General features: G+C 42.6%; 1 protein-coding gene across 3 annotated transcripts in view; it reads left to right on the top strand.

The window, feature by feature from the left end:
* Window positions 1–6,717: 6,717 nt before the first annotated feature.
* Window positions 6,718–23,796, top strand: part of CDC42 (cell division cycle 42) — a 41,481-nt gene continuing 24,402 nt past the window's right edge. Inside the window, exon 1 of one of the 3 annotated variants that reach the window (XM_004272510.3) lies at window positions 6,718–6,854. The gene's annotated coding sequence lies outside the window, so the exon portion shown is untranslated. Of the gene's footprint in view, window positions 6,855–7,167; window positions 7,834–23,796 lie in introns of those variants that run through there. The other 2 variants (XM_004272509.3, XM_033433217.2) reach the window with 2 other exon arrangements.

The raw sequence follows: 23,796 nt of genomic DNA, 5'->3' as shown, positions 1-23,796 counted from the left end.
TGTGAATACTCTTCTTACTCCCCCAGATCCTTGTACATACCTCATAGTAGCACTTATTTTGATTATTGTTTGTCCCACTACGTGATCTTAATTCTTTGAGCAGGGATTGTATCTTCTTCATTCATTGTATTTTTTTCAACAGTCATTTATGAGTGTGCACTATATTCTAGCACTGAGGGTACAGTGGTGATGGAAGCCTTGAATTTACTTTTTAATGGGAAGAGACAGATAATAAGAAAAATAAAGAGGTGAGATCATTTTGGATAGTGATAAGCTCTAAGAAGGAAGTAAAGCCGTGTGGTGTGAGAGTGGGTTGGAGGTGCCACTGAAGCTGGGTGGGGAGGAGGTCTTGAAGACGCGATATTTGAGCAAAGACCAGTGGGTGGAAAGGAGCAGGCACCTGCGGAACAGGAGAGAGAACAGCGAGCGCAAGGCTCTGGGGTAGGCACAGGAAGCTCAGATGTGTCTGAGCAATAACAAAGAGGGCAACGTAGCTGGAGCCCAGTGAGTGAGTGAGTGGGTGGTCCAGAGGAGGTCGGAGAGATGGGCAGGAGCCAGAAGCCACTGAAGGGGTTAAGCAGGGGGCTATTGTTCACCTTTGCCTCCAAGGTACCTAGTGCATAATAGACACCTACTGACTGTTGAATATTGGTGACAACGTGCCCATGACCAGTTAGCCCACATGAGTGATTCTCAGGTCATTTTCAAGTTAAAACTTCATCATTGCGCCATGTGCCTCTGGATTCTTATCAAACCCTACCGGATGGGGAAGAAGTCGCTCAGTTGTTTCTAGATTTTTCTCTTCCCTATCTCGTCTCATCCACCCTTCTTCAGTGACCCAGATTATCTCCACCAGAGATGTGTAACAGATGAAGGGAAGGAGGCAAGCCTGGGCCGGTTAGAGAAAAGGCAAGTAGGAAACAGGTTCGGTCAGTTCCTCTCCTTTCTCTGACTCCAAGAAGGGTCCAGGTCCCTGGACAAGCATAATGATGTGGCACGAAGTGGAGGAGGAAGGCTGAGGGGCTTCAGAAAGGGCAGGAGGTGAGGTCGAAGCCTTTGGAGTAGGCTGCAGCTGCAGCAGCTCTAGCCCCCTAAGGTGTGGCAGGCCAAAGCAGGAGCCCATCTGGAGTCCTAGCAGCAAAATGGAGCTGCTGGCAAGGCCTGGGCCGTGACCAGTCAGAGGAGGGAAAGAGCAGCCAGTAAATCAGAATGGAAGGGAAGGCTTGCGTCTGAATGATAGAAATTTACACAACAACATCAGCCTTCTAGTAACACCAGCGAGACTTTATTTTTGTTTTATTTATTTCTAACCTTAATTTTTATGAAATGTTAACACGTGAGCAAAAAGCACGTAAAACACATGTACAGTACAATGAATGCTTATAAAGCAAACATCCATGTAATCGTCACCCAGGTCACGAAATAGAACATTGTCAACACCATCCCCCCAACCCTGCACTCCCCCATCCATTCCAGGTTACAACCTCCTTTAGAGGCAGCCAGTAGCCGGATTTTTACAATAATCACTTCCTCGATTTTCTTGATAATTTTATCGCCTATGAATCGCACAGAAAGTCTTTTTTTAAAAAATAAATTTCCTTATTTATTTAAATATTTTTGGCTGCGTTGCTGCACGCGGGCTTTCTCTAGTTGTGGCGAATGGGGGCTACTCTTCGTCGCGGTGGACGTGCTTCTCATCGCGGTGGCTTCTCTTGTTGTGGAGCACAGGTTCGAGGCGCACGGGCTTCAGTAGTTGTGGTACACGGGCTCACTAGTTGTGACTCGCGGGCTCACTGGTTGTGGCACACGGGCTCTAGAGCGCAGGCTCAGTGGTGGTGGCGCACGCGGCATGTGGGATCTTCCTGGACCAGGGCTTGAACCCCTGTCCCCTGCATTGGCAGGTGGATTCTTTTGTTTTTTTTTAACATCTTTATTGGGGTATAATTGCTTTACAATGGTGTGTTAGCCTCTGCTCCACAACAAAGTGAATCAGTCACACATAAACACATGTTCCCATATGTCCTCCCTCTTGCGTCTCCCTCCCTCCCACCCTCCCTATCCCACTGCTCCAGGCCGCCACAAAGCACTGAGGGCAGGTGGATTCTTAACCACCAGCCACCAGGGAAGTCCCCGCATAGAAAGTCTTAAATTAGGATTTTCTCATGTAAATCCTAAGACTGAAGACCACAAAGGAGAGCCTCTTTAATATGGAGTCTCCTGTAGTAATCTTGGCAGGCTCTGGGGAGGAGGTAGAGGATTTGTGTTCTTTGGCATTTGGCAGAGAATGCAGTGTTGAGGCTTCTCTCATTCAGCCGGTGTTTAAGCGCTCACTACATTTAAGGCACCTGAAGAGCACTTTTAGGGGCATGAAGATGAACCCCAAACTGAGCCTGCCCCTGGGAGCTTACAGTCAGGCAGAGAAAGCATGGGTAAACATCACAGAAGAGGGTGAGGCCCAAAGAAATCCTCAGATAAGTGCTATGGGAGTTTAGAAGAGGCAGAGATCACTTTTGGCGACATGAAGCAGAGCAGGCTTTGTGGAAGAGGTGGATGACTCTCATTCATTCATTATTTACCAAACATTTTTGAGGGCTGGCAGAGTGCCAGGAAATTAGGTAAAAGGAGACAACAGTGAATAAGATAAGGCCCCTGCCTGCTCATGGCCTAATGGTTTAGTTAGCACAGATACAGATGATTCCAATATGTATGCTTTAAATACCAAGTGTAATGGGAATAATTGGTGCCTGGGGTTGTCAGCGAAGCTTTCAGAGCCGAGATCTAGGCTAGTCCTTGAAGAAAAGGAGTTTGGCAAACAGAGACGGGAACCACTGAATCTGCAGAGTCACAGAGGTGGGAAGGGACCACAAGGACAGTGTTGGCAAAAGGTACAGTTCGTGGTGGAAAGGAGAGTGGGACTTGACAGGTAGGTTGGATGATCAGGAAAGCTGTTCTAGGCAAGGGGAACAGCCTGAGCAGGGTCACAGAGACCAGAAATCATGGTACCTGCATGCGCAATACTAAGTAATTTAGTCTAGCTTCAGCATAAGGTGTGTGACAGAAGTTGTGATTATTTATTTTATTTTATTATTATTGTTAAAGTATTTTCTTTTTAAAAAAAGTTTTGGCTGCGTGTGTCTTTGTTGCTGCGCCCAGGCTTTCTCTAGTTGTGGCGAGCGGGGGCTACTCTTTGCTGCCATGCGCAGGCTCCTCATCGCAGTGGCTTCTCTTGTTGCGGAGCACGGGCCCTAGGTGTGCGGGCTTCAGTAGTTGCAGCACGCAGGCTCAGTAGTTGTGGCACACATGCTCTAGGGCGTGTGGGCTTCAGTAGTTGTGGCGCGTGGGCTGAGTAGTTGTGGCCCATGGGCTCTGGAGCACAGGCTCAGTAGCTGCGGCACACAGGCTTAGTTGCTCCACAGCACGTGGGATCTTCCCAGACCGGGGATCGAACGTGTGTCCCTTGCATTGGCAGGCGGATTCTTGCACCACTGTTCTACCAGGGAAGTCCCGTGATGGTTAATTTTGTATGTCAACTTGACTGGGCCATGGGGTGCTGAGATATTTGGTCAAACATTATTTTGGATGTGTCTGGATGATATTAATATCTGAGTAGAGAAGATTGCACTCCCTAATGTGGTGGGCCTTGTCCAATCAGTTGAAGGCCTAAATAGAACAAAAAGCTGACCCACCCTTGAGTAAGGAAGACTTTTTCCTGGCTTTGGACTCAAACTGAAACATTGACTTTTCCTGGGTCTTAAGCCTGCTGGCCACTGGACTGCAACTGAAACATTGGCTCTTCTGGTTCTTAGGCTGTCGGACTTGGACTGGAACTATACCAGTTCCTGGGTCTCCAGCTTGCCAACTCACCCTGCAGATCTTGGGACTTATCAGCCTCCATAGTTGTGTGATAAATTGTGTATAATAAATCTCTTCAGGTAGATAGATAGATACCTAATAGGAAATATAGATAAATACTATAGATATAGGTAGATGTAGATCTCTATCTATTTATCTATCTATCTAATCTCCTATTGGTTCTGTTTCTCTGGAGAACTCTGACTAATACAGAACGGAAAGGGAAATAACTTTGAAAAGGCAAGTTGGTGCCAGATCATGGAGGACATAGAATACCTGGCTAAAGGACTTTGAATTTTATTTTGAAGGCAAAGGAGAAAACACGGTTTCCTGAACTGGGAAGTGACCTAATAAGAATTGAGATCCAGGGAATTCCCTGGTAGTCTGGTGGTTAGGACTTTGGGCTTCCACTGCAGGGAGAAGAGGGAATTTATTGGCTAATATGACTGAAAATTGAAGCAAGAATGGATCCAAGGGCTCAAACAATGCTCCTAGGACTTGGTTTCACTGTCCCATCTCTCAGCTCTGTTTTGCCCTCTGTCTTAGACTCATTCTCAGGTAGTCTCTTGCCTTACAGTGGGAAGATGGCCACCAGCAGTGTCATGAGTACATCCTGCCCTCAAAAGATAGATTCATTCAACTGGACAGTGCTGACCAAAGGCTCAGAATTGACCTAAGACTCAGTGGTTCTCATTGTGTCATACGCCCATTGCTGAGATGCTGTGGCAAGAGGGCTCTCTAAAATGCTGATTGGCCAAGCATGGGTCACATGTCTATCCCTGCAACTAGGGGTAGACATCTCCTCTAGAGCCACAGGGATTGAGAACTGGGGGAAGGGTTGCCCCAGGAGAAGTGGAAGTGCTGTTACCAAAGGAAGAAGGAACAGACCCTGGGCTGGTAACCACAGGGGAAGGAGGCCTGGAGACCCACAGGCTGCGCCTTCTGCCAATATGAAGCAGCTGCAGCCAGTGGTGTTGTGGGGAAGGGGCACTAGGAGGTGTGGGGGTCTGGGCTGGCAGCAGGGGAAGGTGTAGACTGGTAGTAACGCTATTGCCTTGGGGGCTGTGAAAATGTTGGGGAGGGTCCTTCTGACAAAAACCTGACAACACGATAGACAAAGTGCTAAGTGAGTCCTTGTCTTCAGAATAAAGGCAGGAAAAGCCAAGTGGGTTGGGTGACACCTCATGAGATATTGCTGCTGAGGGAAAGGGCAGACACTGTCTGGGGACACTGATAGAATTGTGAGATGGGATGGAGGAAAGGTCACTGCCAACTGGTCTTGCAGGGGGAGAAATCAACCAGTTTTCCCTCAAGTTTAAGAAATTAAGCTCATGCATTTTTACAAGAGTCAAAAATTTACAGTAGAGGGCTTCCCTGGTGGCGCAGTGGTTGAGAGTCCGCCTGCCGATGCAGGGGACACGGGTTCGTGCCCCGGTCCGGGAAGATCCCACATGCCGCGGAGCGGCTGGGCCCGTGGGCCACGGCCGCTGGGCCTGCGCGTCCAGAGCCTGTGCTCCGCAACGGGAGAGGCCACAACAGTGAGAGGCCTACGTACCACAAAAAAAAAAAAAAAAAAAAAATGACAGTAGCCAAAGATAACCTAAATTCCAACAGTAGGAGATTGATTGAATAAACATTGTAATGCCCATATAGTAGAATGCAGCCTTTAAAAATGATGCTTTATTTGACATGGAAAGATGCTCACAATGTAGTTTTGAGAGAGAAATGCAGAGTACAATCTTTGTGCAACAAATGGCATACATGTATCTATATCTATGAATATCTGGAAAGGTGTACACCAAAATATTAATAGTTGGCATCACTAGGGGTAGGACTACAGTTGAAGCTTATCTTCTGATTTCTTTGCAATAAACCTGCTAGGTAGTATGTAGGTGAACTAGAGCCAGCCTCTTGGGTTCAAGTCCCAGCTCTGCTACTGCCTGGCTCGGTGACGTTGGGTAAGTCCTTAACACCTTCATGCATCAATAAGTGGGGGTAATAGTTCTTAACTTATAGGGTGGTTATGAATTTTACATTACCTACTATTACGTGCAAACCTGTTAGCACCATACCTGTAGTAAATACTCAAAAAATGTAGTTATTCTTCTTGTGTAATTAAAAAGTCCAAAAGAAAATATGACTATTAAGTATATTGGAAATAGGTGTTTTTCTTGGCCAAATAACTGTGGTAGTTATCAATAAACGAACTATTATTAAGATAAGCTATTTCCCTCTAACACTGGGAAACATCTGAGAAAAGACAGAGAAGTTTCCTATTCTCCCGAAGTTTGCACACTAGCCGGAAAGACACATGATAAACAGGTGCTGTGTGGATAGGATGATCAGGAAGGCAGTGACATTTGAAGGCTGAAAGCCAAAGGAAGGGCTGAAGAGGAGGAAGCCAGGAGAACGGGTGAGTGCAAGGCCTTTCGGTGGGGAGGAAGTCTCTAAACCAAAAGACGACCTATGCGGTTGGAGCGAGGGATAGTGGGTTGTTGGCAGAGATGAGAAGCGAGCCCTCAGCTCTCACGCCAAGGCGGAGTGAATACAGGCCTGGGGAGTCAGGAGGCCGTCCACTTGTAGTGTGATCTCGGGCAAGTCACTGCCCCTGTTTGAGTAGCCACTGTCTTCTCTGCAAAATCGGGATGATAAAACTTTGTAAGGTTGCAAGTATCAAAAGACATGTTAGTGGAAGCGCTTCGCAAACGACCGTTTATAGCATTATTACAAATTCCGCGGAACCAGTGGAGAATTACCGGCACCAGCCACCAACTAGCAAGCGGCGCTGGCTGGCGCGTGCGCGTTAGGCGGCCAGAACCCGGGCAGGGGATGAGTTCAGGCCCCGCCCGGAACCGCTCTGCCTCTTTTCGCCTCCCGGTCCCTCCCTTTTCCGCGGGCACCCAACCGTGCGTGTCCTGCGTGCTGACGTCAGGCGCGTGCCCCTGTCCGGCAGCTGAGGAGACCCCGCGCACTGCTGCCAACGCCCCGGCGGAGGAGCTGAGGTGAGTGCGGGGCCCGAGGCTCCCCGCGGGAGCGGCCTCCCCACAGTCCGGTCCCCGCCGCGCTGCCCCCGGCCTTTCCCTGTCCGGGGGGAGGACACCCCATCTCTGGGATCCCTGGAAGCCTGGGATCGTGGGGCGCGCGCGGTGGGGGTGGGGTGCCGGGCTCGCGCGGCGCCGTCCGGGCTCGCGCGGGTCCGGGTTCTGTCGGGGGACGGAGCGGAGGGGGTCGCGGAGGGCAAGGCTGGGGGGGCACAGGTCAGGCAAGAGGTGTGCGGCCGGGACGCCGGGGCAGGGCCAGGGGCGCGGCCGGGGCCGGGCTGTCACCTGGCAGCGGCGGAAGGAAAGGGTCACACCCATCCCGACCGCCCTGCTCCCCTCCCCCCGGCGCCGCGGACCCCTAGGGCGGGCGGCGGTCCGGGGCGCCTTGGACCGCGGAGCGGCTGGCGGGCGCCTGGGGTGCGCGGTGTGGCGGTGACCCGGACTCCCTGGCCGGGTCTGCCCGCCGCGCCCCGGCTTCGACTTCCTGCTTCGCCGGGCGCCGCCGCGGACATTTTGCGGCGAGCGGGGGGAGGGGAGCGGACTGCGAGCGCGGCGGGGAAGTGGCGGCCGGGCGGCGCGCGGCTCGCTGACGGCCCGGGGCTTTGCTTGCCGCGCGCCTTCCTCAGCGGTCCCGCAGCCCGACGCCTTGTCCCGCGGGGTGGGCCTGGTAACCGCTTCTCCGGTCTCCTTTATTCCTGCCTTAGGTCGAGTTCCTAATACCATTTACATTTCCTTCTCCAACTCGCCCTGCCTATTCAGCTGAAGCTTCCCTTTCAGGGAGTTACCTAACCACCTCCCGAAACTGTCGTTCTGCCGTTTGCCTAATTCCTCTCTTTAGGGGGAAATTTTCTTTGTTCGTTTTTTTTTTTTTTTTTTTTGTCCTCCCCTTTAAGTCCAAGAGAAATGCAGTGGGGAAGATTACGTCATCGCAATATAAGGGGTGAGAGTTTTTAACTCCTACAAGTCAGGGACTCACTAAATTAAGACAGCATTTTGTTGGCTCGGTTGGGTCACCCAGTATCAGATCCTGCCTGTTTCCCAACTCATCGTATTCAGAGATAATCTTTTGAAAGCCTGGCCATCTCATATGCATCTAAAAGCCAGGAAGGTTTAAAATCTCAAGATGAGCTTGTGCCAGGAAATAAAGCGTAAGACAACACTTGCGTAGGCAGTAACTTTAAAGCTCCCTTTGAGTACTGGAATGAAGTTAATTTATTTGTGGAAGCATTTCTTTGGTCCAGATTGTTTCACTTCTCCCATATGACTTACTGATTCAGAGTATGTACCGAAGTCTACACTCGTGCAGTATTGTGGCAAGGGTATGGTGAAAAGAGAATCAGTTCATTTTACACCTAATCTTTGCTTGCTAGTCACTTTAATTTTGTAATTAAAAACGGGTTTTGGTTTTTTTAACCAAAAAAACTTGAGTAACATTTTCAGACTTTGGGGATCACAGTATTTGTTCTCCAGAATGTTAGGTACATCCAGGGTACTGTAGCACAGAAAAATGTTAGCATTGTAAAGCCAAAGAGATCCAACTGTGTAATGCATTGTTATAAGGAAAGTTCATGTTGAAACAAATATTTTCTTATTGTTTCTCCTTATTTGTATAGAGAGAACAGATTGCTCGTTAAGAAACACTTAAAAGAAGTGGTAGGTTTAAATCAGCTTTCTGTAGTGTGTAGGTGTTGGTAGACAAGACCCAGAAGGTGTCACAGCCTCTTAAAATTTTTGCACGTAATAACTGACACCTGTACTCAGTTGAACTTAATTTTTTGGCAGTCTGAGGCAGGTGTTACAGCCTAGGGTAGTCGGGCTAAAATCAAATATTGGTGAGATTCTTTTAAAGTCCACCAAGCCCAAATCTTGACTTTTTTGTAACTTCAAGATTTGTTTTCTTTTATTTGGATACTTTTTCCACTTACAATTTTGTGGTATATTATAGAAGCATTTCCAGTTATTTTAAAAATGGTTACACTAATAAAATGTTTTGATCCAAGAAGTGTTGCATTTGGAAAACTTTGAAGTACAATTTATTGTGTTGCCTGTCTGGGAGTAGTACTTATAGCCATTCTTGGAAGTAAAAGTCATATTGTACTTTATTTGTAGATATATTTTAAATGCATGTATCATTTTAGGGTCTTTTTTGAGAGGACAAAGAATGCTTAATGAGGAACACTTCAGGCTACAGAGCTTCCTCTGCTGGGGAAGGAGGGGTTAATATTTTGTTAACTTATGTCCCATAAATAGATCTGTATATTCTCCTATATTAAAGGGCTTCATTCTAGGCTTTCAATATTCAGTATTCTCTTCCAAGTCTATTAGTTTCTCCCACTAGAATGTAAGTCTATGAAGGCAGGGCTTTTGACCTGGTATGGTCACCCCTATATCCCTGGCACCTAGAATAGTGCCAGACTTATGATGTGTCTCAAGAAATGTTTGTCAAATGAATGAATGTGATGTCTGAAGGTTAATATTTTCACTTTCTGCATATTCTGTAGGCCTGTGTACTGTGTTTCCTGGGACCTCTTTTGTGCTTGGTCAGCCATATTCATATTTGGGCTCATTGAAGTGATGATTACTCATCTACTTTTGTTTGACCATATCCATCTGTTTAGTCCTATATCTTCTGCAGCTGTACTGTCTGAACAGTTAACCATTGCTTAGAAAATCTTTTCTGATGACCAGTTCTTATTCTCCTAAAAATTATTCAGACTTTAATGTTTGTTTCCTTCCTGTATTTCTTTGTTTGAAATAGCAGTTTAATTTTTCCATTTCTTCCCCTCAACTCAACAGTATCAAATTCCTGGTCATGTTATGCTTTGTCCCTTACGTTTCTACTTTTAGTTACTCATCCCTTCAGTCCAAAATATTTTTGCTAAAGCAATTTTCATTACTTGTCATTTCAGGTATGTCTGCCACTGCTGCTATTATAAGTCCTGGGTGTCAGAACTCTTCGTTACTAATCGCCCCTGGGACATTGGTCTCAAACTGCTTATTCCATGAAGTGAAACCCCATTTTTGCCACTGAAGTGGTCTCCCATTAAAAAAAAATTTAAAAAAAGTGTTTTTCAACTATTTAGCTATTATGCTGAAGTCCAGAACAATTTCTAATATAGCAAAATACTACATATTGTTAAGTCATGGTGTTCACCAAGCCTCAGTGGTCAGTCACCTGAAGAGAACCTCTGTTGCTCACTCTGTTCTTTAACACTTTACACTTTTAACACTTGCATCATTTTCTCTAAGAGTGAGCCATTTGGATTTGCTGTTTTAATTCTGTTGTTGTATGTTCTTGGGAGAGACACTGTTAGAATAGGGATTAAAAGTGTACACTCTGGAACTAGACTGCTTGGATTTAAATCCTGGCTCTGGCATTTATTAGTTACATGCAATCTGAGTAAAGTCTTTGTCACTCAGTTTACCTTCTGTAGAACAGGGCTGGCAATAGTTTCTACCACACAGTGTTAGGAGAATCAGTTAACCTAAGTGAAGTACTTAAGACATTTCACTGGCACATAGTAAGTGCTCTGTAGGTGTTTGCCCTTGTTATTATTACAGCCTCTCAATGCCCCCACCTTTCAGAAGTTATCTGCGTTTCTCTCAAACATCAACAGTTTAATAACCATCCCCCCGCAGATTAATCTCATGAAACCATAAAAATTAAATGAGGTGAGGATTGGTGTCTGCTCTAAATTTTTTTATTTTTTTTTTTGCGGTACGCGGGCCTCTCATTGTTATGGCCTCTCCAGTTGCAGAGCACAGGCTCCAGACGCGCAGGCTCAGCGGCCATGGCTCACGGGCCCAGCCGATCCGCGGCATGTGGGATCTTCCGGGGCACGAACCCTTGTCCCCTGCATCGGCAGGCGGACTCTCAACCACTGCGCCACCAGGGAAGCCCCTGCTCTAAATTTTTATCCATTATCTTAACCAGTGTCATGGAAGTAGGGGTGTCAAGTATGCAGTATGTAGTCTGTGGACCAGGAGCGTAAGCATCAGCTTGGAGCTCCTTAGAAATACCAGGCTCCATCCCAGTCCTACTGAATCAGAATCTGAATTTTAACAAAATCCCCAAGTGATTTTTATGCACATTGATGTTTGAAGCACCCTCTTTAAGACTGCTGGATTTCACAAAAAGCGTTGAGTGCTTTATTTTTGTTTTTCCCCCACTTAAGTATAACCTGGTCTCTTTCAGGCAGTGTATCAGAATTTATTGCAAGGATTGTAATCAGGAAGTGAATGTGAAACCTATTTGGCTTTTAGAGGAATGAATTATAGTTTCTTGCCTGTTGTGTAGAATCGCCTCATGTCTGTGTTCATTATCAGGAACTAATGTGTTGTTTAGTTACTAAAGAGTCATTACGCACTTAATAATAACTAAATAATCCTAAATTCTAGTTTTAGAACTGCTTGAACTTGAGTTCAGTTACATGTTTGAACGCAGTGACTTTTTATGGAAAACTAATTGTTACGAAGAGCATATGATTAGGATCGTTCACATGATTGTTGGTTATGAAAACAGGTGAAATTCAAAGTTGGCATTTAGCTGATCAAATGTAAAAAATGTTTTCAGCTTTTTTTTTTACTAAAATAAACCATATCTCCAATCTCAAGGGAAAATGTTTAAAAAAATTATTTATTTATTTATTTTTGGCTGTGTTGGGTCTTCGTTGCTGTGCGTGGCCTTTCTCTAGTTGCAGCAAGAGGGGGCTACTCTTCATTGCGGTGCACCGGCTTCTCACTGTGGTTGCTTCTCTTGTTGTGGAGCATGGGCTCTAGGCCCGTGGGCTTCAGTAGTTGCAGCACAAGGGCTCAGTCGTTGTGGCTTGTGGGCTCTAGAAGGCAGGCTCAGTAGTTGTGGCGCATGGGCTTAGTTGCTCCGTGGCATGTGGGGTCTTCCTGGACCAGGACTCGAACCCATGTCACCTGCACTGGTAGGCGGATTCTTAACCACTGTACTACCAGGGAAGTCCCAAGGGAAAATGCTAATAACTAAAATCTAGTCTTAATATAGCTACCATCCTGAAAAAATTATTGCTACTTTTAAAGGACTTGATTGAATTTTTCTTTAATTTTTCTTTTTTCTTACACTATTTGATGTAGCAGTGTATGCTCTAGAGCAATGTTTCCTAACCCTTTTCAAATCAAGGCAGACGGAAAAATATTGTATGCTACACTGGAGTAAATGGATAAGACTATTCTTGGCTTGCTAGAGGTGCTGCAGCCCCAGGAGAGCTGGGGGATCAATGTCTCAGAGAACACCTGTGTCCATTCTCTGTGTCCCAAATGGCAATATGAAGCTGTCTACTGTTGGATATTAAGCCACAGCCATTGTTTTCAGCTAAAAAGGTGATCACTTTTTGTTACTCCTTGTGTAAACAGAAGAGATTGAGAATAACAGATCAAATGAAACCAGAGGGAGAAATGGAGGTGGAGTGAAAGAATACCATGTTAATTAGTGTTAAAGAGGATGAGATGATAAATTTTGTAGAAGAAATCATAAGCAAGATTTCAGCTACAATCCATTTGCTTTGTTGGTAGGCAATTTAAGGATATTTGTAATTTTTTTTTTTTTGGTTTGCTTTTAAATCTGTTTAAAAGCAGATGAAGAGGAGTAGGAAGTGAAAGAATAAAGTTTCTTAACAAAGAATCATTGTTATGTGTGGTTTCAAGGATTTTCATTCCTAATACAACTTCACTATAGTTACTAGTATTTGTTTCACCAGCTGAATGGTATTTGAGAGGAGCTCAATTTTAGAATCTTCTGAAGTGGAATTAAACCATCTATATCACTTGTTACTTTGCCAGAGAACTATATTTTTATTGTGAAGTTTAAGATTAACAGTAAGATTTAAAAATAAACTTAGATTTTAAAATGCAAATTTTCATTTATCAGATAATTAGGAACGAATGGATAGTTCCTGTGAATATTAGAGTGCTGGGGTTTAAATCAATATCTCATACCCTCATTTGTTTCAGAAAGTGTACATATAGTATACATACTACAAAATATAAGCTATGAAAATGTTTGAATTATTTTAGGTCATATGATTTATTTGTTCATAAGGCCAAAGGGAATGTTAGTTCATCCTAAGAGTTTATAATAATCAGTGGAGATGGGGATAAGGGATAATTTAAATTTTAAGAGTAATGCCGGTATTGTTTCTCTGGTGTGTTTCAGAATACCTGGAAGAGATTTCCATGGGGGTAGGTATCAAATAAATTGGAAACCCTACATATTATATCCCCATCTTGGAAATTCATGATGTGTGTAAGTTTATTAAAGGTTCATAGAAGTTAGATCGTCAGAGAATCTGTTTAATTCAGTGTTTTTTTTGTTTTTTTTTTGGCTGCACCATGCGGCGTATGAGATCTTCCGTGACCAGGGATGGAATCTGCACCCCCTTCATTGGGAGTGTGGAGTCTTAACCCACTGGACCGCCAGGGAAGTCCTAATTCAGTGTTTCTTAAACTTGTTTGATGACGGCCCTGCCTCCCCCACCCATGGAACACCCTGTAAAGCTTTGAGAAAGTGAACTGGGAGATGCTGGTGTCTCGTGGCTTGTTAATCTCTGTTAGGTTCAGGGGCTGTTGGTGTGGCTTTGCTATGGGTAGAAAAATGGGATAATTTTTCGCAAGTTACTGAGGCACGTGAAAGGTAAAGACTTCAGCAGAGGCCATAGATTATCTATTCTTCCTGTGGCCTAAACCCCACTCAAGAGCTATTGTAAAGAAATTGCTAATATATAGTTCCTTGGGATGGAATTTAGCATTTTACATATAAAACCCATCTTTGGGGTGTCTGTGGGGGAGTAACTCCATCTCAACTTAAAAATGGGGAAGGTATTGGAAGGGAAAAGCAGACCATTATTAGGGACTGGGGAAGTGATTGTCCAGTGGCTGCAAAGGAAATTTCTGAAATGGAGTCACTGTCTCCAGTTTCCTTTGTTCTTGGATCAGTGATCCTAGTTTAGGTATTTATTGTTTTCCAGTATTCTGAAAAGCTTGCAGTAATTTCAAAGCCATTTTTTTAAAGCTCTGAAAGTCATATAATTTTTAACTGTTTTATTTGCGATCCAAAGAATTTCTATGTTAAAAAAAATAATTGTTAATGTACACGAGAAGTTTTTTAGGAGTTTGTGGTAGTAATCTGTAAGTTTTTTGTATTTTATAATTTGACATATTTCCTTTTCTTGTCATACATACTGCCCAATCCAGTTCTCCCTCACAAGAATAAAAACTCACCCCAGATCCCATCTTTTACATTAATTTTTTTTTCCTGGTTGCATGTGTTACATGGAAATGAAGATGTATTTGCCTTAAAACTTGTCCTTGGTTCTAGTTAAATCAGAGCCAGGAACAGAAAAATCATTTTACTTATTATTGGATAGTTATCTGAGAGAGGTGGGGGTATGGGGAAAAGACATCATTTTGTGTATCATGATTGGGGTTAAGGACTTAGGTTGGGCTGTCTTAGTTCTTTTTAAAAAATTATTGTTTTTTGGTAATTTAGTAATTTTTCTTCAGGAGCAAGATTAATTCATGTCTTGGATGTGACACATATGTTGAAAATACGAAAGTTTGTTTTCTGTTGGCACGTTCTTTACCTCTGCTACTTTCAGTTGGAGAAATTGGTATAATTTCTGCTCTTATAAAAAAATCTGTCTCGCACTCTGCCTCTCTTTTTTTAAATATGAAGATGAGATGATTCTTTACAAATATTAAAACACACACTCTAAAAAAAGAAACCTAAGACATAGAAGCAGCTTTTAAAATAGAACTAATCAATGGCAAAGATTTTTTGAAGATGCAGATTCTGGAGATAACTTTTTGGCAATTATGTGATTCCTTAAGTTCATTATACACCATTTTTTTTTAACATCTTTATTGGGGTATAATTGCTTTACAATGGTGTGTTAGTTTCTGCTTTATAACAAAGTGAATCAGTTATACATATATTCCCATATCTCTTCCCTCTTGCGTCTCCCTCCCTCCCACCCTCCCTATCCCACCCCTCCAGGCAGTCACAAAGCACCGGGCTGATCTGCCTGTGCTATTATACACTATTTTAATTGATTTAAATCTGAGTGAATTGTTCCAAAATTAGAAGCATGTTTTAATTATAAAATGACAATGTAAGATTGGTTACATTAACTGTGTCACTCTGATATAGTTGCAAACACAATGTGATACACATACTTTGTGGGGATCCTGCTGCTTCTAGGAAAGTATCGTTTTTTTGCTAGTTTAAAAATTGGTAGAGGGACTTCCCTTGTGGCCAAGTGATTAAGACTCTGTGCTTCCACTGCAAGGGGTGAGGGTTCAATCCCTGGTCAGGGAAGTAAGATCCTGCATGCCATGAGGCCAAAAAAAAAAAAAAAGTCTGTAGAATTGTGCATTACTAGAACAGAATAGAGAATAGAGTTGCTAGAGATGATACAGGGTGTTTATTCCCAAAAATGATGCTGGGTGGCTATTAAACACTTGCTGTTAACTACTTTAGCTAATTCAGACTGTGGAAGTGACTTAAGCTTTAGGAATAGAATCCTTCTCTCTCAGAGGGTATTAAATTTTGTTTTGTTTTGTTTTGTTTTGATCCAGATAGTAATAGATGAGGGTTTAGGAGATTAGAGGACCCACTAACGGGTATATTCTGAGTCCAAAGAACAAGTGTTTTTGACTTGCTGCATCTCTAACCCATACTATTTTATTAATTTGTGAATTCAGCAACCCTTTGTGTGCAAAGTCACTGTTCTAGGTATTGGGGATATAGCAGTGAATACAGGAGACCAAAACAGATCTCTGTCCCCATGAAATCGACATACTAATGTGTGCGTTGGAGATAAGTGTTTGACTAAAAATGAAGAAGGAGAGGCAGGGTACAGTGCAGTGCTTCTGGGTTTGTAGAACTTGGGTTGCAATTTAAAATAAGGTAGTCAGAGGAGTTCTCAACTGCAGAATGACATTTGAGCAAAGATCTGTAGGGGATGTGACTGAATGAGTCATCCAGGGAAGAGCATTATGGATAGAGGGAATTACTGTAGTCACTCTTGATCAGTGACAGGTACTGTTTTGCTTAATTTTATATGAAGTCTTTAAAAATAGACATTAAACAAATGTATTCCATGATACATCTGGAATATCATTATAGGAACTTAGCTTCTCGAAATACGGCGTATGTATATAATTTCCATAGAAACAATTGATAATCAAGGTAGAAGTTTGTGCTTTGATGGTGTTGTCTTTGGTTGCAAAGTGTGCTTTAAAAGGCAGATTTGTTGCCAACACATATTGGTTGTTTTTCAGTCTTTGCAACTCTTATCTTTGTTGTTTTTGTTTCTCTTGATCTCTTTTAGTGAATAGAACTATATTGTTACTCACTGCTATGCAGCCTGCAGTCATGCCAGCTGTACTGCATTGACATAGAATTTAGTGCAAATGTTATAGCATCTCTTATTCTTTGTCAAGTTATTTCTTCAAGCACACAGTTGAATGCTTCTGTAGAAGTTCACCCCGTTAACAGATTTTACATCAAAATTGGTAGACTGCTTTGATTCAGAATCTTGGTAATCTGGTTTAAAAATGGCTTGTAGTTTGTAAACTAGATTGTATGATGATCTGAATGTAGGTACCTCTGCCTCATTAGATATAACAAACTCTAAATGATCATGTTAGTTTTGTAGTTGGCATCTCACCTGGTAACCTGTTCAAAGAAAGGTTCTCAGTTTGTCACTCATTTTACTGTGTGTGTGTTGTCTAGGTAATATAGTAACTTTTTTTTTTTCCTGCAAACGTATGCTTGTATGTGGGAGTTCTGATACAGACTGGCACGTGATTTCATCCTTGATAGACTTAGGACCACAAGAGTGCTTTAAGAATTTTCTGAGCAGATGATGATTTGAGCTGAGATCTGAAGGATGAGAAGTCAACAGCGTTAGGAGCAGGGGAAGGCATATTTGGCATGTATAAAGACCTGCAGGCAGGACAGGGCTCGGCATGTTTGAGGAATATAATGAGACTTGTGTGGCTAGAGCATGGTGAGTGTTAGGCATAGGAGTATGAAATATGAGATTTAAGATCTAAGAAGGGCCTTGCTATGGAAGTTCAGAGAAGTTGGGCAGTTTTTTTTTTTAATATTATTTATTTGGCTGCACTGGGTCTTAGCTGTGGCACGTGGGAGCTTTTAGTTGCGGCATGTGGGATCTATTTCCCTGACCAGGGATCGAACGTGGGCCCCCTGCATTGGGAATGTGTAGTCTTATCCCCTGGACCACCAGGGAAGTCCCCATTTGGGCAGTTTTTGATAGCTGGAATAGTTAGGGAAGGTGTTTCAGTTAAGGTGGGATTTGGGGGTGGTAAGTTAGGATAGAAATAGGATGAGTTGTAAGGCTAGACATCCAAGGTTTGGAGAGATGATATGATGTGGATAAAGGCATAGACATTGAGATAAGCACCAAACCATATTGGATAATTTAAATAGTGTCAGACAGTTGGCAGTTGATTAGGTGGGCCAAGTAAGACACATACTTAGTTGTGCAATTTCAGTCCTATTCCCCAGGTTGTCAAGACCTCAGAGCTGTGGCAGATTGAGGCTTGAGATTTGGGATGTGTGAAATGCTCTATCTTTTGTTATCCGATCTTTTGCGGGAAACTGAGGGGAGGTTTGAGTGTGTTTTAAAATCTCCTTGCCCTTTCTTAAGAGAACAGAATTATGTTGCCCTTAATTAAGAGACCAGAATGGGAAAATTGCCTATAAGGGTGTCAGTATTAGTAATACTATTAAGGAACAATATGGGGGGGGTGATGCTTATTTGGTTATTGTCTGTATATGCCACTTTGGATTGTTGCCCCAAAAGGACATGAGCTTTGTTCCAGGCAGAGGGGGATATGGCTATGTATAGGACAATGCTTGCCACTTATTAGGTGCCTAATAAAGGTTTGTTGACTGAATGAATAAATCTACAAGTCTTGAATATTTTGAGGGAAAATCTTATTGTAATATCTATTCTCTTCTAATCAGATACTTAGTACTCTTATACATTATTGCATACTCTTCAGTTCTTCCAAATTGTTTTGAAATATTACATTCAAAAGTTATATAGCTTATGTAGATATTTACTAATTGGACTACCAATTTTTTTTGGTCACAAAGACAATATAAAATGATTACTTTGGCTAGCATCCCTTAGTTTTTGCCAATTTGAAGAAGGAAAACTCAGCATGGTAGTAAAAATAAGGACTCACGTTCTTATTGGATCAGACATTTTGGAATGAAGTCATTTTCAGAAATGAAGCTGACTCAGCAAACTTCTAGCCCTGCTGAAAACATCTTTTACCACATAGAATCATAATCTTTCATTTTATAAGTGCTACTGTCAGCACTCTTTTCCCTGACAGTCGCTTCATTTTTGTGGTCTCAAGGACCCATAGAACCTTAATTTGACACCCGCTTCTCTACTCTTTCATGTAGGTTGTGGTTTCACAGTATTTATCAGTTTCTTTCACAAGTGACAGAAAATGGAAGAATTGAATAATTGCTTTAATGAGTGCCTAATGTTTGCCTTTCATCACTTTGCATATGTTAATGCATTTAATTGGCAGCTGGAGATATTAGGAATTTTGCAACCATTTTGTGGGAGAGAGATACATGAAGAATTGGAGATGTTTTTGCCCAAAGATACTTTTGTTTTATGAAACATCTGGAAAGTACATTTAGGGGAGGGGAGAAAAACCCAGTATCTTTCCCAAAAAGCAAAGGCTGCAGTAGTGTTATCACTTACATTCTGCCCAAGTTTACTTCCCTGATTTCTTTGACTATATTTTGGTGAAATATCTACCAATTTTGCATATATTTGCCAGTCTCACGTTAAAAAATCAACAAAAAATCAACAACAGGGCTCTTGGACATGTACTATGGAGACTTTGTCCTTTAACTTTCTATAATGACTTAATTCTAGAGGTAAGTGGAATTTTTGGGGTAAATAAGCTTACAGCTATTTAAGGATAGGAAAGAACAAAATAAGGTTTGGTTTTTGAAAAGTTAAAAATTTTATTAGCCTTATTTAAAGCAAAACGAGTGAATACTTAATTTCTTATTTTTATTTTACCACCTTTTTTAAAAAATTAATTTTTTTGGCTCCGTTGGGTCTTTGTTGCTGTGCGCAGGCTTTCTCTAGTTGTGGTTAGCGGGGGCTACTCTTTGTTGTAGTGTGCGAGCTTCTCACTGTGGTGGCTTCTCTTGTTGCGGAGCACGGGCTCTAGGTGCTCAGGCTTCAGTAGTTGTGGCACATGGGCTCAGTAGTTGTGGCACATGGGCTCAGTAGCTGTGGCACACAGGCTTAGTTGCTCCTCGGCATGTGGGATCTTCCCGGACCAGGGATCAAACCCGTGTCTCCTTCACTGGCAGGAGGATCCACTGTGCCACCAGGGAAGTCCCTACCACCTTTCTTGATGATAGGATTCTGGCCTTCACTAATTTCTTCCTGTTAGAATAGATACCTAGAAGATGGAACATAAACAATTGAAACAGCCAATCAGCTCCTAGGGAACATGTGCTGGCTTGAGTGAGGAGGACAAGGCGCAAAAAAATGTTAATTATTTCAGGAGGATTTTCTATAAAGAAAACTTCTGGGTAATGAATGAAATATTTGAGACCTGGTGTTCTTACCTAGCCTCTACTCTAATAATTCTAAGAAACCATCTAACTGCTCTATTATTTACTTATACAACTTAAATCCACAACAAAATCATTATGTCTCACAAAGCTCAGTCAATTAAGTAAACAGGTTTGGGGATTTTATTTTACTCTCCTTACAAGCTAATATGTTAGCCTGATATTGTTTTATGGCTGCTGGCAGAAGACATGAGACTCTAGGGTCAGAGACAAAGAATTTAATTAAGCCACAGCCAGCAGCAGGAGATCAGTGTGTTGTGTGCTGCTTCCCCTTATCCCTAAGACTTCCATGTGGGAGATGCAGTGGGTTTGTGTCATAGCTGAGGAACACCGAGCTTGGGGAACCTACTATTTAATAGCATGCAGAAGGCAACCCTGCTCTTTGTCCCAGAGGGAGACATTACTGTATCCTTCAAGGTTGTTTGCTGCAAACACAACCCTATGACATGGCCTGGGTAGAGTGGTCAGAGCCTTGCATTCTTAGCATACCTAGCAAGATGGGTAGGACCACAAGAGACCTATGGGGTCTCTTCCAACACAGGGTTGTCTACTTTTTAATAATTGAAAGTTATTTTATAGAATTCCAATTTTAACTTATTTTTCCAATTGGAATGCATACATTTATTATTCGAAACGGAGGCAAACTACTTGATTATATTAAGCTTCTTTTGGATTTTTATTAGGGCAAATACGTTTGAGCAGTAGTTGAATTGCTTTGACTTTTTTTTTTTTAAATAAACTTATTTATTTATTTATGGCTGCGTTTGGTCTTCATTGCTGCGTGCGGGCTTTCTCTAGTTGTGGTGAGCGGGGGCTACTCTTTGTTGCGGTGTGTGGGCTTCTCATTGCGGTGGCTTCTCTTGTTGGGGAGCACGGGCTCTAGGTTTGCGGGCTTCAGTAGTTGTGGCATGCGGGCTTCAGTAGTTGTGGCTCGAGGACTCTAGAACACAGGTTCAGTAGTTGTGGTGCACGGGCTTTGTTGCTCCGCGGCATGTGGGATCTTCCCAGACCAGGGAGCAAACCCTTGTCCCGTGCACTGGCAGGCGGAATGAGTGCCAAAGTTTTCTAAGATTATATCCTATTTACTGAGGACTCTGAAAACAAATTATGAAGTTCAAAAAGAACTGTCTTTATGTGGCTTGTTCTGTATTTGCCTGAATTCTGAAGAGTTGGGAAAGAATGTCAGGATACATGAGTGTTAACTGTCTGGCATAGGGGCAAGTCCTTTGCATTTAGACCAGAATATCTGCAAAATGATGGGATTTAGTTAGTTCATTAAGGGATATTCCAATTCGGAAAAAAAATCTTATTCTTTATTTTGTTTTTTTAAAGTAATATTGGGTGAACTCTTAAATTTTGGTTCTCATAAATTTTTTTGAAGCTAAATGTTTATTTCAAGGTTTAAAAACATTCTTCTTACAGTGTATTGCTTGTTTTGGGGGAGAAAGGTAACTATGGTGGAGGTGTAGTGACAGCAAAAGGTTATATAAACCATATTCTCTAAAGTGACTGGATTTGATAGGAGAGACAGGTGATGCCGATTTTATTTATTCTGTTTAATCCTTTAACCAGACCAGCTGTTTCATTGGATAGGTAAGGAAGGCTTGTTATTCAGGGTTGTTACTCTCTTGATTCTCCATATCTCTTTCCTGTATCCTAAGTATGAAAATGGATTACTTCAGGGGGAAATGTGTTTCAAATGAAAAGAGCATTACTTTGAGTGTATTTTGTGTTAGTGTGAATGTAGTGTCTTTTTCCGACATCACTTCTGTCAATTCCATTGTAACACTAACTCTCAGAGTTAGTGTAGACCCCACAGCTTAAGGGCTCAGCCCCACAAAACTGCCTCCACTTCAGGCACCAGCTGCAGATGGGGTACCCAGGCTATCCACCCTTCTGCATGGCTGATGGCAAATTTGGGGTATGGAGTACGTGTCCTCCCCAGGCAGGCACTCTCCAGCACGACGTGTTGACTAACTTGGAAGCTCTCTAAATCTTGTTCGCCAGTTTTCACAGAGCTCAATCTCCAGTGCTCCCCTCCCCGTCCTCTCTTCCTGAGGTTGGCAGGTAGGGCTGAAAGTTCTAACGCTCTCATCACTTGGTCTTTCTGGTGAGCAGTCCCATCCCAAGGCTATCCAGAGGCCCCATCCTAAGTCATTATTAGGAAGGGGCTCATTATGAATGACAAAAGGTACTGCTACCATTTAGGGGAATTGCAAGGGTTTTAGGAGCTCTGTGGAATCCTGGACAAAGACCAAACACTTATTTTCACCACAGTGAATACCAAAAATTGGATGCGGCTTTTATTCACACTGTTTACTGTTAATATTTGACATCTTTTTATAAGGGATATAATAGTCTGATTGAGAATGTACATTTTTTGCAAAACAAGCTTATTAGCAAATACCTAACCCCCAAATCTTTTCATATGCTCTTTGTGCCTTGTGCCTAGAATGAACTGTGGGGCATGGGAAGATAGGGCATCTGTAGCTGGGAGCGTTTTCCCTTCCCCACATACAAATCCTTTTCCTCAGGGATTGCATTGTTTGGTGGAGTTTAGTTGGCATCCAGCCAATAATAATAATGATACTAAGAGTTCCATAGCCTCTTTAAATCCAGAGCTCAAGAACCCCAGAAAACTAAAGGGGCTTTGGTTTTGAGATTCTCAAAGGGTAATTTGGACCTCCAAAGCATTTAAGAATGTAGGAGATAATGGTTTTGGTGTGGCTGTCAGGAGGAGTGATAGGTATTGGGAAGGAGTGTGGAAGATCCACCTTATTTCACAATTTATCTTCCTTATGATTGGCAGAATCATTTTTTATGCCTTAAGTTGCTCAACACCAACCAATTCCAAGTTCTGGTACAAATGAACTTCATTATTAAAATAAATAGTGCTTAGTTATTGGTGCAGAATAACTTTTCTAGCCACTCTGGATAGCAGAATGGTACATTGGTACTACATAGCCTCTTTGCTGTTATAGTGATTTGACGTTGTTTAAATAGGAAGTTAACATAAGGAATTACAAATATGTCTGGCTTAGTTTCCTCCATGTTGTTGAAGCTGGCATTGTATATATTGCAAGAACAAAGTCTCTCCCCTGGCCCCCCTACTCCCTCCCCATCTGTGGGTCATCTGGTGACCTTTCAGTACATGAAATTATTAATAATACATGTCAGATGCTTTGCAGAATAATCCTAATTAAATTGGAACTTGACTCTGAAATGACCACCTTTGTAGTGATAGCTCTAAATTTGACTACATTTGTAGTAAAGACAATGAGTACTATAAAAGTACCTTTACTCATTTAAGAGTAGGTGCAAACATTTACTAAGCATTTACCAGAGGCCAGGCACTGTTTTGAATTCCTTACATATATTATCTTATTCAATCAACTTACCCTATGAGAAAAGTATTACTATTTTCATTTTTGAGATAAGGGAGAACTGAGCAGTTATACAGCTTGCCTAAGGTCACATAGCTGGAGTGGTAGAGCCAGTCTGACTCCTGAACCAGTGCTCTTACTTAACTGGGGGTCCACAACCAGTTTCTGATAGAATGCTGAACTGTCGGGTGAGGAAGCATAAGAAATGGAAGATTTGTGGGTATATAGATAGAAAGGGGAAGAGTGAACTCTATCTTAAAAATTCTCTCTTCTCGCTTCCCTTCTCCCCAGTAAGATTGAGTGGTTGTCTGCAGGGTGAAGAAATAGGAAATGAACTTAACCCCTGTTTCTTGCTTCTTCCTCTGCCTTCCTCTTCCCAGTCTGGCAACTGTCATAGGTATATACTTGCCTCTCCATTTGTAGTGATCATATTTGTTTTGATTAATGTCACTTCTTAGGAGAAAGTAGTATAGTATAGAATTTTGGAGCAGAGCCTTGACAGACTGTTTGGGTTTAAATTCCAGTTCTGCCATTTACGGGCTCAGTAATCTTGGTCTATTTGCTTAACTTCGCTGAGCCCTACTTTTCTTACCTGTGAAATGGGGACAGTATAGTACCTATCTCAGAGTTGAGAGGACAAAATGTATGAATATGTGTAATATGTTTAGAACAGTATGTGGCATATAGTAAGTGCTATATAAGTATTGCCACTGGCACTATTATTTGAGAACACTTGGGTTGAACCAGGTTTTTTTTTTTTTTTTTTTTTTTTTTGCGGTGCGCGGACCTCTCACTGTTGTGGCCTCTCCCGTTGCGGAGCACAGGCTCTGGACGCGCAGGCTCAGCG

Source organism: Orcinus orca, chromosome 1 (genome assembly GCF_937001465.1).
Source record: "Orcinus orca chromosome 1, mOrcOrc1.1, whole genome shotgun sequence".
Taxonomy (NCBI): Eukaryota; Metazoa; Chordata; class Mammalia; order Artiodactyla; family Delphinidae; genus Orcinus; species Orcinus orca.
This window is presented reverse-complemented; position numbering and strand designations above follow the sequence as displayed.